The sequence below is a fragment of the Humulus lupulus genome, chromosome 7 (genome assembly GCF_963169125.1).
Source record: "Humulus lupulus chromosome 7, drHumLupu1.1, whole genome shotgun sequence".
In the NCBI taxonomy this organism is placed as follows: Eukaryota; Viridiplantae; Streptophyta; class Magnoliopsida; order Rosales; family Cannabaceae; genus Humulus; species Humulus lupulus.
This window is the reverse complement of record NC_084799.1, coordinates 90,260,937-90,275,672: the sequence shown is the minus strand read 5'-3', so window position 1 is coordinate 90,275,672 and position 14,736 is coordinate 90,260,937.

Genomic DNA, 14,736 nt, shown 5'->3' with positions numbered 1-14,736 from the left:
AATGATTATTACCCGTCAGATGCATTCATATTACATTTAAACGGCTTAGATTATTTGCAGGACTAGTCACGCAGCGTGACCTCATCAACGTCCTATATATATAATACTTTAAATGCATCAATGGAGACTATAAAACTTACGTGTCAATTTTATATCTTTCATAAGAGAGCAAAATATTCTAAATCATCAAAGCTCTACAAAGGTCTTTCTTTGCAACTGCTTCCACAAAGGTCTTTCTTCAGTTTCTTTATTTTCTTATATTCGCTTAGTTTTTAAAATTTTGCTAATTGGGGTGCTTGTTCTCTTTCGTTTGCTTCTATTGTTGACCATGAAGTTTGCAGTGTTTATAAGATTTTTTTTTTTTGCTTGCACCAGCAAGATATTTCTTCCTGAAATTTTACTTTGTAATTTTTCCTCCGGGTATTTATTATATCTCTTATTTAAATTATTTTGCAGTTTTATTAAGTTATTTTTCTCTTCATGGTATTCATCATATCTGTTTTTTTTTTTTTTTACAATTTTAGAAGTTAATAAGAAATATTTCTTCACTTATGCAGTACTGTGAAATTCACTGTTTGTCGGCAGTTATATCATTTCATTTACAAATTAAAACCCAGAAAATATTGTCAATGATAAAATAAGCAATCAAAGAAAACATCAACGAAAATTATAAGTGTTAGACTACTGTAATATGAATTTAGCCCTAATTAATTCAAGAGAATCAAACAATAAATAGCCAAAGATTAGCGGAAGCGTACCAGAGTCCATTGAATCGATTGTACAAGGCTATGATCTTCCGAATTTGCAGTCAAAACTTTTGAGAACCTTAGTCTCTTGATGACGGGGATTCAAGAGTGAAAAGATACGTACTGCAAATTGGGGACCATTACCTCTTTATTAATAACTGACAAATCAGTAACTAATCTTTATTTACTATTTCAAATTTGGCCCATCATGAAATCAGAAATTTCCTTTATGGTATCCACATATTAAAATCATGACAATCATGCCCTTAAGTCATAAACTTTATTCCAAAATAGACCACATAAATTTGACTCATTTATATGATGACCCAACACACATTTTTATATACAATTGTGGCCCTAAATAAATTCCCAACAATCTCCCACTGGGCCACATATGTATACATATAAATGTGTTAACCTTATTGAGCTCATAAATTTGCCATCACAACCATAAGCATGTGCAATCTCGTCCATTAACTATATCAACATAGGATCAAAGCGATTTTCGTTGTATCAATCACAACTAAACCAATCAATGGTCACATATATCGATACAGTTAAATGACATAGATCAATCATGATAATGTGGTATGAAAATTACATGCATGATGATCTATTCATGTCAATTTTCAATTGGTCCTACTTTACTTTATAGAGATCAAAACTTTAGCTTAATGTACAAAGTGAAATAAACTGAATAACATAATTTCTTATCAGAAAAATATCCAATTATAAAAGTTTCATGAAACACATAAAAAACACAAAGGATAATAAAGACAAACTCCCACTGAATCTAGATATCCTCATACTCTAAAACACCCATACGAGCAGTGTGCTCATGAAAGACCTTGGGCGACAAACCCTTAGTAAGGGGGTCTGCAATCATGGAGTTTGTACCTAAGTGTTCTATACAAATCTGTCCACTCTGTACCCTTTCTTTTACAACAAGGAACTTGATGTCAATATGTTTTGACTTTGTCGAGCTCCTGTTGTTGTCGGAATACAATACAGCTGACTTATTGTCACAATACAACTTAAGTGGTCTTTCAATTCCATCCACAATGTGCAGCCCGGTGACAAAGTTTCTCAGCCATATACCTTGGTTGGATGCCTCATAACATGCAACAAACTCTGCTGCCATGGTGGATGAAGCTATGAGTGTTTGTTTTGCACTCCTCCATGATATAGCTCCACCACCTAACAAATATATGTAGCCTGAAGTGGATCTCCTACTATCTTGGCATCCCGCAAAGTCGGAGTCAGAATATCCAATGATCTCAAAGTGATCTGTCCTCCTATATCTGGGCATGTAATCTCTTGTTCTCTTCAAATATCTCATAACCTTTTTGGCTGCTTTCCAGTGATCAATTCCTGGATTGTTTAAGTATCTGCCTAACACTCCAACAATGTACGCTATATCCGGACGCGTACAAACTTGAGCATACATTAGACTCCCAACAGCTGAAGCGTAGGGAATCTTTTGCATTTCTTGAATTTCAAGGCTTGCTTTAGGGCATTGCTTAAGACTAAATTTGTCTCCTTTAAGGACAGGGGTATCACCTGGTCTACAATCTTGCATGCCAAACCTTTTGAGTACTTTATGGATATAGCTCTTTTGTGATAATCCAAGAATATCTCGAGAACGGTCTCGATGTATTTGAATTCCTAAAACAAAAGAGGCGTCACCAAGATCTTTCATCTCAAAATTTCTGGACAGAAATCTCTTGGTTTCGTGCAACATGCCTATATCATTTGTGGCAAGCAATATGTCATCAACATAAAAAAACCAGGAAAATATGTTTACTCCCACTGAACTTGTGATACACATAATCATCAACAACATTCATCTCAAAACCAAACGAGAGAATCACTTGATGAAATTTGTGGTACCATTGACGGGAAGCTTGTTTGAGCCCATAAATGGATTTGGTCAATTTGCAAACCAACTTCTTTGGGTCTCTCGACACAAAGTTTTTAGGCTGCATCATATATATTGTTTCATCAATGTTTCCATTGAGAAATGCTATTTTCACATCCATTTGATGAAGCTCTAAATTATAATGTGTAACAAGTGCCATGATTGTCCTAAAAGAGTCCTTTGATGAAACTGGAGAAAAGGTCTCCTTAAAGTCAATCCCTTCCTTTTGAGTATATCCTTTTGGTACAAGACGAGCTTTATACCTTTCCACATTACCTTTTGAATCCTGTTTTGTCTTAAAAATCCATTTGCAACCAATCGGTTTCTTTCCTTCTGGTAATGGGACAAGCTCCCAAACTTTATTGTCTTGCATAGACTTATACTCTTCATTCATTGCTTCAATCCAATTTTGAGAGTTAGAACTTTTCACGGCCTGATGAAAGTTGATTGGGTCATCTTCCATCATTCCATTGTCATCCTCATGTTCTTGGAGAAATATAATATAATCATCCGAAATAGCACTTCTTCTTTCTCTCGTGGATCTCCTTAATGACATTGGTTCTTGAGGTTGTTGAGTTTGTTCTTCTGGAACAATTTCCTCATTTGGAATAGGGGTTTGTTCAACATTGTCTTGTTGAGGTTCTGGATTCACTTCTTGATGAATGATAGGTGTAGGAACCTGAATATTGTCAAAAGTGATAGTAGAAATTGGGTTTGAATTCAATTCCTCCTCAAAAGCAATGTCTCTTACCTTATTTCTCCCCCCAAACTCAACATCCTCAAAAAATGTTGCAGTTCCTATCTCAAAAATATTTCTAATTATGGGATCATAAAACTTATAGCCCCTAGATAGCTCAGAATAACCAATAAAGTAGCTGCCCACTATTTTGGAGTCCAATTTCTTTTCATGTGGCTTATAAGGCCTTGCTTCAGCTGGACATCCTCAAATGTGAAAGTGTTTTAGACTAGGCTTTCGACCTGTCCAAAGCTCATAAGATGTTTTTGCAACTGCTTTAGTTGGTACTCAATTTAGAATGTAAGCTGCTGTCTTTAAAGCTTCTCCCCAGAGGGACTTAGGTAAGGTAGAATGAACAATCATGCTCCTTACCATATCCTTAAGAGTCCTATTGCGTCTTTCAGCTACACCATTCATGCTAGGTGATCCTGGCATGGTGTACTGTGGGACAATACCGCATTCCTCTAGGAATTTAGTAAACGGTCCTGGACGTTTTTCACCTGAGCCATCATATCTACCGTAGTACTCACCACCACGATCGGATTTGACGTTTTTAATCCTTTTGTTGAGTTGATTCTCAACTTCAGCTTTATAAGCTTTGAACACATCCAGAGACTGTGACTTTTCATGAATGAGATATAGGTACCCATAACGTGAGTAATCGTCTATGAATGATATGAAATATTGTTGACCATTCCATGATGCTGTAGGGAATGGCCCACAAATATCTGTATGAATCAATTATAAGACATCTGTAGATCTGTTGGCACCTAATCTCTTAGTTTTGGTCTGTTTTCCCTTGATACAATTGACACAAACATCAAAGTTTGTGAAATCAAGAGACTTTAAAATGCCATCAGCCACAAGACGCTCAACTCTACCTTTTGAGATATGACCTAAGCGCTTATGCCATAATGAGGCTGAATTTTCCTTATTTAATTTGCGTTTAGTACCACGTGATTCCACATGCAAGGTTTCATTATAGGATGCAATTGTTTCTAGCAAATAAAGGTTGTCATAAGCATTCAAGTAACCAGTTCCAACAACATTTGAATTTAAAGAAAAACTAAATTGATTGTTTCCAAAAGAACAACAATATCCAAGTTTTTCCAATAATGAAACAGAAACTAAATTCCGTCTAAAAGACGGTACAATGAAAGTGTCTTTTAAATCCAAATAAAAACCAGTTCCTAATAACAACCTAAAATGCCCAATAGCTTCAACTTCTACCGATTGTCCATCGCCCACAAAGATGTGTCTTTCACCATCACTTGGCTTTCGGTAGCTCAGGCAACCCTGCATAGAAACACTTATGTGAGCAGTAGCACCAGAATCTATCCACCAAGTGTTTCTAGGTACTAAAGATAAATTAACCTCAGAACATACCAAAGTAAGAAACATACCTTTCTTTGCACGCCATGCGTGATATTTTGTACATTCCTTCTTCACATGTCCAAGCTTGCCACAAAAGAAACAACCTGTTGGTTCCTTATGTTGTTTCTTTTGCACTAAACCCTTAGCAGCTTCATTTTCATGCTTTCTTTTCTTGCCCTTATCTTTAGAGGCACTAGCCAAGTGAGCACTTTCAGTTTTATCTTGCTTCAACCTTTCTTCCTCTTGCACACAATGAGAAATGAGCTCGTTTAGAGTCCATTTCTCCCTATGACAGTTATAACTAACTTTGAACTGATTAAAATGTGCAGGAAGCGATATCAAAACCATAAGAACAAGCAAATCCTCAGAAAGCTCAATCTTAAGTGCCTTAAGTTTTGAAGCAATTTGGTACATTTCCATAATGTACTTCCTAACATTTCCTCGACCCTTATACTTCATGGACATCAAGGAAGCCAGAAGTGAAGTCATTTTAGCCTTATCATTTCTAGCGAAACGTTTTTCAATTGCATCGAGGAAATCCTTGGCCTTAGTGATCTATTCAAATTATGTGCCTCCGAAGGCTTCTGAAATGCATTGTTGCATGATCATTAGACTCATGCGATTAGAACGATCCCATCTCTCAAACTCCATCTTTTCATCAGGAGTGCTTTCTGCAATAAGAGGTGAAGGTTGTTCTTGCCTTAATGCATAGTCTAATTCCATGCAACCAAGGTTTACAAGTAATTTTCCTTTCCAAGCCTTGAAATTTGTCCCATTAAGCATGGGAATAGAGTTAATGTTGGTAGTTATTGTGGCAGGAGTAGATGAATTAACTGAATATATAACAAAATAACAAAAAACAAGCTCACATAAGAATCCATATAAAACAATAAAATTCAAATAATGGTTAATCTCATCTGAAGATACCAAACACATCATTAATATCAAGTCATTGGACAGTAATATTAACTGTAAGCGGTACTCTTGTTGTAGCGAACACCCATTGACAATAAATTATGTCAAACAATATGTAATCTTTGGACTAACATATTATTCACACAATACCTTATAATTTTCACACATTTATCACCACAAGTATGTATGAAACTTGGCCAAATATTAACTCATCTTTGGGTTAGTTAATAAATTCATCAATTACATACACATTATTTTCTTGATATTTTAATTGAATTAATCTACACAAAAGTGATCACTTTGGTGATATTTTGTTTTAATTAATTTAACTAAAATATTAGATATCTTTAATTAAATCCAAAACCAAAATCAAAATTTATTGTTACTGTATTATTCCAAAATTAATAAACTGTATATAAGCAATTACTGAGGAATATAATATTTATCTCCTAGGCTCGAACACCAAAATATAAACACAAATGACCCGCTCGTCCATTTAAGATACCGAGTTTATATGTGTGGATATTTCTTATATACAGTTTCTCTATATAAGCAATTCCTCATATATAAAAAAAAAAAAAAAAAACAGTCATGATTACTACAAACAGGCCCTTGAGGGATCAAATATAAGCAATCCCAAATTCTGTATTACGGTATCAATGGAACATGATTACTTTTATATATACATATATATTCATTAACGAAACTAAAACAGACCTAATCCAATGATTACTTTTATATATATATATTCATTAAAGAAATTAAAACAGACTTATATCACCAAAGTGAAATAATATAACCGAATCGCATGAACAGTAGGATTAGAATTAGCAGAATTGCATGAACTAATAAAAAATATATATATATATATATATAAACGATTGCAAAAATTAATTTCATGGAAGACCAATACTACCATACATTCTCAAGAATTAATTGAGGGATGCTTTGGTACCAAATGTTAGACTACTGTAATCTGAATTTAGCCCTAATTAATTCAAGAGAATCAAACAATAAATAGCCAAAGATTAGCGGAAGCGTACCAGAGTCCATTGAATCTATTGTACAAGGCTATGATCTTCCGAATTTGCAGTCAAAACTTTTGAGAACCTTAGTCTCTTGATGATGGGGATTCAAGAGTGAAAAGATACATACTGCAAATTGGGGACCATTACCTCTTTATTAATAACTGACAAATCAGTAACTAATCTTTATTTACTATTTCTAATTTGGCCCCTCATCAAATCAGAAATTACCTTTATGGTATCCACATATTAAAATCATGACAATCATTCCCTTAAGTCATAAACTTTATTCCAAAATAGACCACATAAATTTGACTCATTTATATGATGACCCAACACACATTTATATATACAATTGTGGCCCTAAATAAATTCCCACCAATAAGAAGATTACGAATTTTAAAAGAAAAAGAATTAGCACATACATAATCATCAGGCAAGAGAACTTACTGAATTAATTCTGTAACATATTTGCATATTAAACATAATATTCAAATGTTAATCACTGAAATTTTCTATGTTATTTTTATTTTAAAGTTGCAGATCAACATATTAGGTATCCATGGCAGCATAATACCAAAAATGATGACCATATTCCTAAGATTTTTTAAATTAGTAAGCCATGCCATCGTTAACATTAACATGTGTATGTTTGTTCATAAAAATATATATGGATAAAGAGATAATTTTATCTTCCAGGTGAAAGATCTAAACAATCTGAACACAGAATACAGAAAACTGGTAGGAATTTTGGTACATTTAAGAATTATTTGTCCTTCCATAAAATAATAATTGTTTATCTTCTACCTGTATGGGCCCTAATATATATTTGTGTGTGTTTTTATAACATTGTATTATATTTCTTTGCAGTACATATGAGACGCAAAAAGTGTAAAAAATTTAGCTGATCAACTAATGTATATTATTGAAGTACCTGATAGATTAAAACCTCCAACAATATGAAAATATTGTAGCTCAAATGGAGAAATATGTCTAACTGCGGATGATATCCCTGAACAATTATATGCTTTATATACTTCCATAGCACCTGATGTTGTTGAATTTTGAAAATATATTACAACATATGATAATAATTTTACTTTTACATCATTTGGTGCCAAATATGATCAATCCTTACGTTAAAACGAAAAAAGTATCTACACATTTCAAGTTCAAGAGCAAATTTACCATTACATAAATAATTTTTTGTCGTTAGATGATCAGCCATCTAATTTATATCTCTGTGAACATGAAATTGAAAATCAATTATATAATTCTTCAAAACTTACTGCTAATATTATACAATTATTAATAGATATTTTAAAAGTTAATCCATATTGTTTATTTTCTAAGAATCTTAGAAATATAAAATATTTGGAAAATTACAAAATTTGTATTCAATCTGACCCTCATTTAGATCAAACAGTATATAATCGTCCTCCAGTTTCTCAAGTTGCAGCAATCTAGTTAGATGATTAAATTATAGAAGTACATAAAATCTTGACGTAATTGTTTATTCACATTCTAGATTTAGTCAAATAATTTAACATTATTTTGGTTGTTGTAATCCTTGGCAATATCCTTTACTATTTCCCTGCGGAGACATAGTGTTAGGCCCAAAATATTTTTCCTATAAATAGTGTGAGTGGAGATTTATTAGGGCCCAATCTGGCTTAAGCATCAGAGTATCTTTCTTGTAAGAAATCCCAAGAGACACTGCGATCATTGGAGATCCAAAACTTGGTCGGAGAAGATCGGTGAGTCGATGGACTGAGAGGTAACACTTCCAGGAATAGAAAGAGAAATTTTTTGTCATCAAAAATTTGGTGTCATCTGTGGGAATCAAAGATAAATAGGAATCAGTTCTTAATTTTTCCTAACTCCTACGAAGAGAACAATCTCCCCAAAGAACGAAGTTTTGTGAGATAAAGAATTTATTGGACAAAAAGTCATGCCGCCAAGAACTAACAAAACAACAACCACTACCTCAATAGCCTCAACTACTGTCGACATCAGCGAACAAGTCGAAAAGAGGTGTCAATTAATGGAAGCTAGTCAACAGCAATCTAACGAAGCCATCAAGAAATTAAAAGATGTACAGGCTAAGATGGAAACATAGATCTCTCAATCAAAGAAAGAAAATGCCTAACTTCAAAAGAATCAAAATAAAAATGAACCCAATGTTGATCGAGCCGAAACTCCCATCGTCGTGATTGAATCGCCTGATGACGACATTCCTCACAATAGGTCTGGATCTCAGACTCCAAGGCCACCATCACCAACTTGCCATCTACCCAAGACAGCTGATCATGATGGACAACTACAAGAGATGCTTAAAGGTCAAGAAACGGAGCGACCTCGGACATACCTCGTTGCTACCAAGCATGGGCTCCCACATCCCATTAATAGAAATGAATCAAGAACAACAAATGTGAATTCTGCCCCAACAACCAAATTTCTTGAGAATTGGAAAGAGGAAATGATGTGCGAAATGAGCAGCATTTTTCAGAAACTAGACCCCAACATGGCTCGAATTTAGCGGAGTTGGTTACAAGAGAAGCTAACAAATCTTCATTTACTGAATGAATCCAGAACAAGCCCAAGCCCAAAGACTGCGTGATTCTATCTTTGTCAGCATTTAACAGTAGAGGGGACCAACTTAGACACCTTTCAGTTCCAACTGAAGATGCCATTGGAATTCAATAATGAAGCAATACACTATAAAGTGTTTTCTACTACATTTTATGGGCCAGCCCTTCTATGGTTCCGCCAACTCAAGTTGGGATCGAATAACGACTTTAGCGACTTTCGCAAAGCTTTCTTGCAATAGTACAATGCAAATTGTGAGGCTCCAAGAACCATGGCAGACCTTTACTGAATTGAACAAGCAGAAAACGAGCATCCATGGCCATACTTACAACGATTCATTGATTTGGTTCACCAAATTCATGATGTGGATTCATCTATTGTGGCCAACTTATCTGTCAAAAGTCTGGAAGTAGGAACCCTTCTGCATGAAAATCTCCCTTTGACTCCTCATTATATGGTAGAGATGCAACTCCGCGCAGAAGGTGTCTTTCAGGTGTTAGAATGTCGCGAGCGCCCACAAAAGAAATCAAGACTCTTTTCTAAACCTCAACCAGACAATCCCTCACCACCAGTTTAAAGGGACAAATGGAAGAGCAATGTACAAGCTTCACAAAGGGGGAACAAGAAACCAAGAGGCCACAATGATACCTCCAGATTCTCTTCCTATGAATTTACGGTACCGCAAGCAGTCATATACAAGGAGAACAAAGATCGACCAATATGGCGAGATTGTTACAAGATCACCACACCACCCGACCGTCGAGACAGGAATCTGTTCTAAACCTTCCATAAAGACCATGGTCACACTATTGCAGAATTCCATAACCTCTACAATCAGATTCAAGCTCCAATGAGGAACGAGAAACTAACTCAATACATTAAAGGCTCTACATAAGCTGCCCCTGCACAACCGCCTACCATTACACCTGCCCTAACAACAACAACAGCTCCTACCACAACAGTTGCGACATCAATGAACATGCAGGAGCCTTTGAAGCGGGTTCCCATGATACACAGAACTGTAGCGTCCTCCTTGGAGGATGAGAAGAAAACTAAGTGCTAGAGGCGTATGGAAGAAAAAGGGAAATGATATCGCTCCCTCAGACACATAGTGAACTTTATTACAACATAAGAGCTATGTTACCCCGCAGACCCTGTCTTATTCATAGAAGAAGATCCGTCCGACCTCCACTTGCCACATGATGACCTCTTCTTTAACAGACTCCAGGTGGACCGCTGCCAATTGGGCAGAGTTTTAGTTGACAGAGGCAGTGGTATCAACATTCTTTTCAAGGAAGTGTTCCAAAAGATTGGGCTCGAAGAATGCCTTACCAAACCCTCTACAATGCCAGTTTTGGGGTTAAAGAGCTTCAGGGTCTACCCAAATGGAGCATTTAAATTGAACATATTTGCAGCAGAGCACAACTTGGAAGTTGATTTCTTGATAATCAATTCCCCTACCAATTACAATGCGATTATGGGAAGGAATTGGATTCACCGCATGCAAGGTGTCGTCTTAAATTTGCACCAATTGATGTAATGTCAATCAATTGATGGCTGTTACACCATCGACATTCAGGGTTGTTGTAACGCCCCACGTCACTATGGCTGCTTCCTCCAATGACGACTGGCCCTACAAACCCACACGAGTCTTTCTAGCATGCTTTGTCCTCACTCGGACGCTTCTTGGGAAAACTTCCCAAGAGGCCACCCATCTTGAGATTACTCCAGGTCAAGCATGCTTAACTTTGGAGTTCTCAAGTGATGGGCTACCGAAAAGAAGATGCATCATGCTGATATAGGTAGTACTCATCAATCCATTTCAGCCCTATTCAACTGTGTAGTCCCATACCTACACAGTCTTAGAATCACCACACTTAACCTTCCCCAGGCGGTGTGGGATTGCACAGCTTTACCCGGTCTTTCCCCTCATGGATCACGGGATTTTGACTGTCATAATCACCCCCCTTACGGGCCTGACGTTCCCCGTCGGCCACACTTTCGGCTGGGTCAAGGATCTGATACCATTTGTAATGCCCCAAGTCACTATGGATGCTTCATGGAATGATGACTGGCCCTACAAACCAACATGAGTCTTTCCAGCTTGCTTTGTCCTCACTCGCACGCTTTTTGGGAAAACTTCCCAGGAGGTCACCCATCTTAAGATTACTCCAGGTTAAGCACGTTTACCTTTGGAGTTCTCAAGTGATGGGCTACCAAAAATAAGATGCATCTTGTTGATAAAGGTAGTACCCATCAATCCATTTAAGACCTCTTCAAGTGTGTAGTCCCATACCTACACTGTCTTAGAATCATTACACTTGACCTTCCCCAGACGGTGTGGGATTGCACAGCTTTACCCGGTCTTTCCCCTCACGGATCACAGGATTTTGACTGTCACAGTCGCCATAAGCAAGCCAAGAAATGTTATTTGACTCTGAAAGAAATCAACCACGTCGACACCCCTGCTTATGTTGTCACAGATCCCAAATAGAAATTAAACGACAAATTACCAGCATATCTTAAATAGCTAGAAGATGAGGAAGAATATGAAAAGTTGCAAGCAACACTTGATGAATTAAAAGTAGTTTGTATCAACCCAAACGATCCCACTAAGAAATTTTTGAAAAATTCTCAACTATCAAAGGCCAAGAAGTAGAGGCTAGTTTATTTTCTCAGAACTAGACTAAAAATGTTTGACTGGTCCCCATAGTCTTAATATCTCCAAAGATTTCCCAGTTGTTAAATAGAAGCAATGACGGTTCACGCCAAAATTGAACCAAGCGTTACTAAGCATTGAAGCTATTGAAGAATGCTTATATCCTAGTTAGCTTGCTAATCCTGTAGTGGTCCCAAAAAACAGCGGGAAAAAGTGAGTATGCATTGACTACATAAAACTCGACAAAGCATGTCCAAAAGATAGTTATCCACTCCCAAAAATTGATCAAGTAATTGATGCAACCGCGGGTTATGAGAGAATGAGATTTCTCGATGCTTATTCAGGATATAATCAAATCCTTATGAAGCAAGAAGATCATATCCACACTGCATTTACCATAGAACGAAGGTTATACTGTTATAAAGTCATGCCCTTTGGGCTCAGAAATGTTGGAGCCACGTAATTGGGCAATAATGTGGAAGTATACATCGATGATATGGTCATTAAATCCAAATAAAGTGATACTCACATTGAGTATTTGACTGATTATTTCGACATCCTTGACAAATATCAAACGAGGCTTAATCATTCAAAATGCGCTTTTGGAGTAGCCTCGAGACAATTCTTAGGGTATATAGTCAGCAAAAGAGACATTGAGGCCAACCCAACTCAGATCATGTCGCTTTCAGAAGTTTAGGAGCCAAAAATTGTTCGTTACGTCCAAAAGGTGACAGGGAAAATAACAACTCTAAGTAGATTTATATCCCACATGTCTGATCACTACCAACCCTTCTTTCAGTGTATAAGGAAATCTACAAACGTAGTATGGGGGGAGGAGCAGAAGCAAGCCTTTGAATAGCTAAAAAATTAACTTAACGCACCACTCATTTCCCAGACGAAGAACTCTATTTGTACCTAGCAGTCTCTATTGTCGTAGTGAGCTCGGTCTTATTTCGGGAAGAATAAGGAAAACAGAAGACAGTATTCTACTGCAACAAGATGTTATTAGATGCTGCAACTCGATACAATATGATGGAGAAACTAGTTCTATCATTGGTGATGACAAAAAAGAGGCTAAAGCAGTACTTTGAAGGCCACCCCATTACAGTGTACACATATTAGTCGCTCAAGGAAGTATTAGGAAAACCTAACCTTTCTGGAAGATTGTCCAAATGGGAAATCGAGCTTCGAGCATATGATATCTGATTCCAACCTCGCAAAGCAAAGAAGTGACAAATATTGGCCTATTTTCTAGTGGAAATACAGTCATTCTCATCTGAAACACCCTTCAACTGCAGAACACAAAGGAAGAATGTTAGAAGCACTGATGGTGCCTCTAATTCGAATGTTATTGGGATTGGTGTAGTGTTAGAAGCTCCCTCCGGGTTGAAAGTTAAAGAGGCTCTGGGACTTGAACACTATGCTACGAACAATGAGGTTGATTAAGAGGCTCTTATATATGGATTGGAACTAGCTCAAAACATGGGCATCAAGCGCATAAGAGTCAGAGGTGATTCCAAGCTCATGTCCGAAAAGGTGGTTGGAAACTTTGACACTAAGGCACCTCAGCTCGCCAGCCTCCTGAAGAAGGTTTCGGCTCTAAAATAACAATTTCTCCTCTTCGTACTCACCTAAATTCCGCGAGAAATAAATTTGAGGGCGGAAGTCCTAGCCAAGAAAGCTTCAATGGGTGAGTATACTCGTCGTTCAGAGATTTCAATAACTCCCACTTATGATCACCCCCAGGTTTGCTCAATTTTGATAGAACCCAAATGTTTGATATGTTGGTTTTTATTGATCAAATCAGAGACTATACACAGCGGAACAACATTCAAATTGTTAGTTTAATCCCATAAGATTTCTAGATCTACTTCTTCACATGCATATATATATTGAATCAAATACATGAATAGAAAAATTACCTCAGGTCCTTCCTTGCTGCTATCTTTTTGTATGGCTAAATCCTTGAGATCTCACACCAAGATCTTCCAAAATGTTCTCAGCACACAAAGAACGAGTGTGGGCTCGCTATACAAACAATAGGCAAAAAAACTATTTATCAGATGTTCTCAACACATGAGATCTGATAAAGTTTGGACCTAGGTTTTTGTGAAGAACATTGACTTTTGTTTGTGTCACTGTTCTCTTTCAATACATTATTTAAATACAAAAAATCCCAAAAATAAATTAATTCAAAATTACTTATATTTTTGTTAAATCCAATAATTAATTAATTAATTACACATAATTAAACAATAATTATGTTTGATACGTAGAAAAATATTTTACTTATCACATAAGTCCTTTTTTCCCATTTTTGTATTTACCTTTGTCAGTGTTTGTTTGAGCCATTTCGGGGACCATGGACCTTTAACATTAAGCTCCAATAAACTGAAACTAAATAATTAAACTCTTTAATTATAATAGTTAATTTTTTAATTATGATATTACTCCACTATAAATTCAGAATTGCACTCTTTATGTTATAGATATACTTTTACAGAAATCTTTTCTTAAGTCGTCCATTGATATAACCATCTTACAATAGTTCAACCCTCTAATTAATTAGTTCATAAATTAGAATGGAAGAATTACCATTTTACCTTTCTAATTTACTTCTTATTCCTTAAGTACCATTAATTCACTAGTGAATAATTAATCTATAATCTAATTATAGATTTGAGCTCAAAATCATTTAGTTCCAAAATTAACCCTTAAGGGAACTAATATAAGATCTGTTAGGAAAGATTAGATTCTGTATTGTTGATACATGT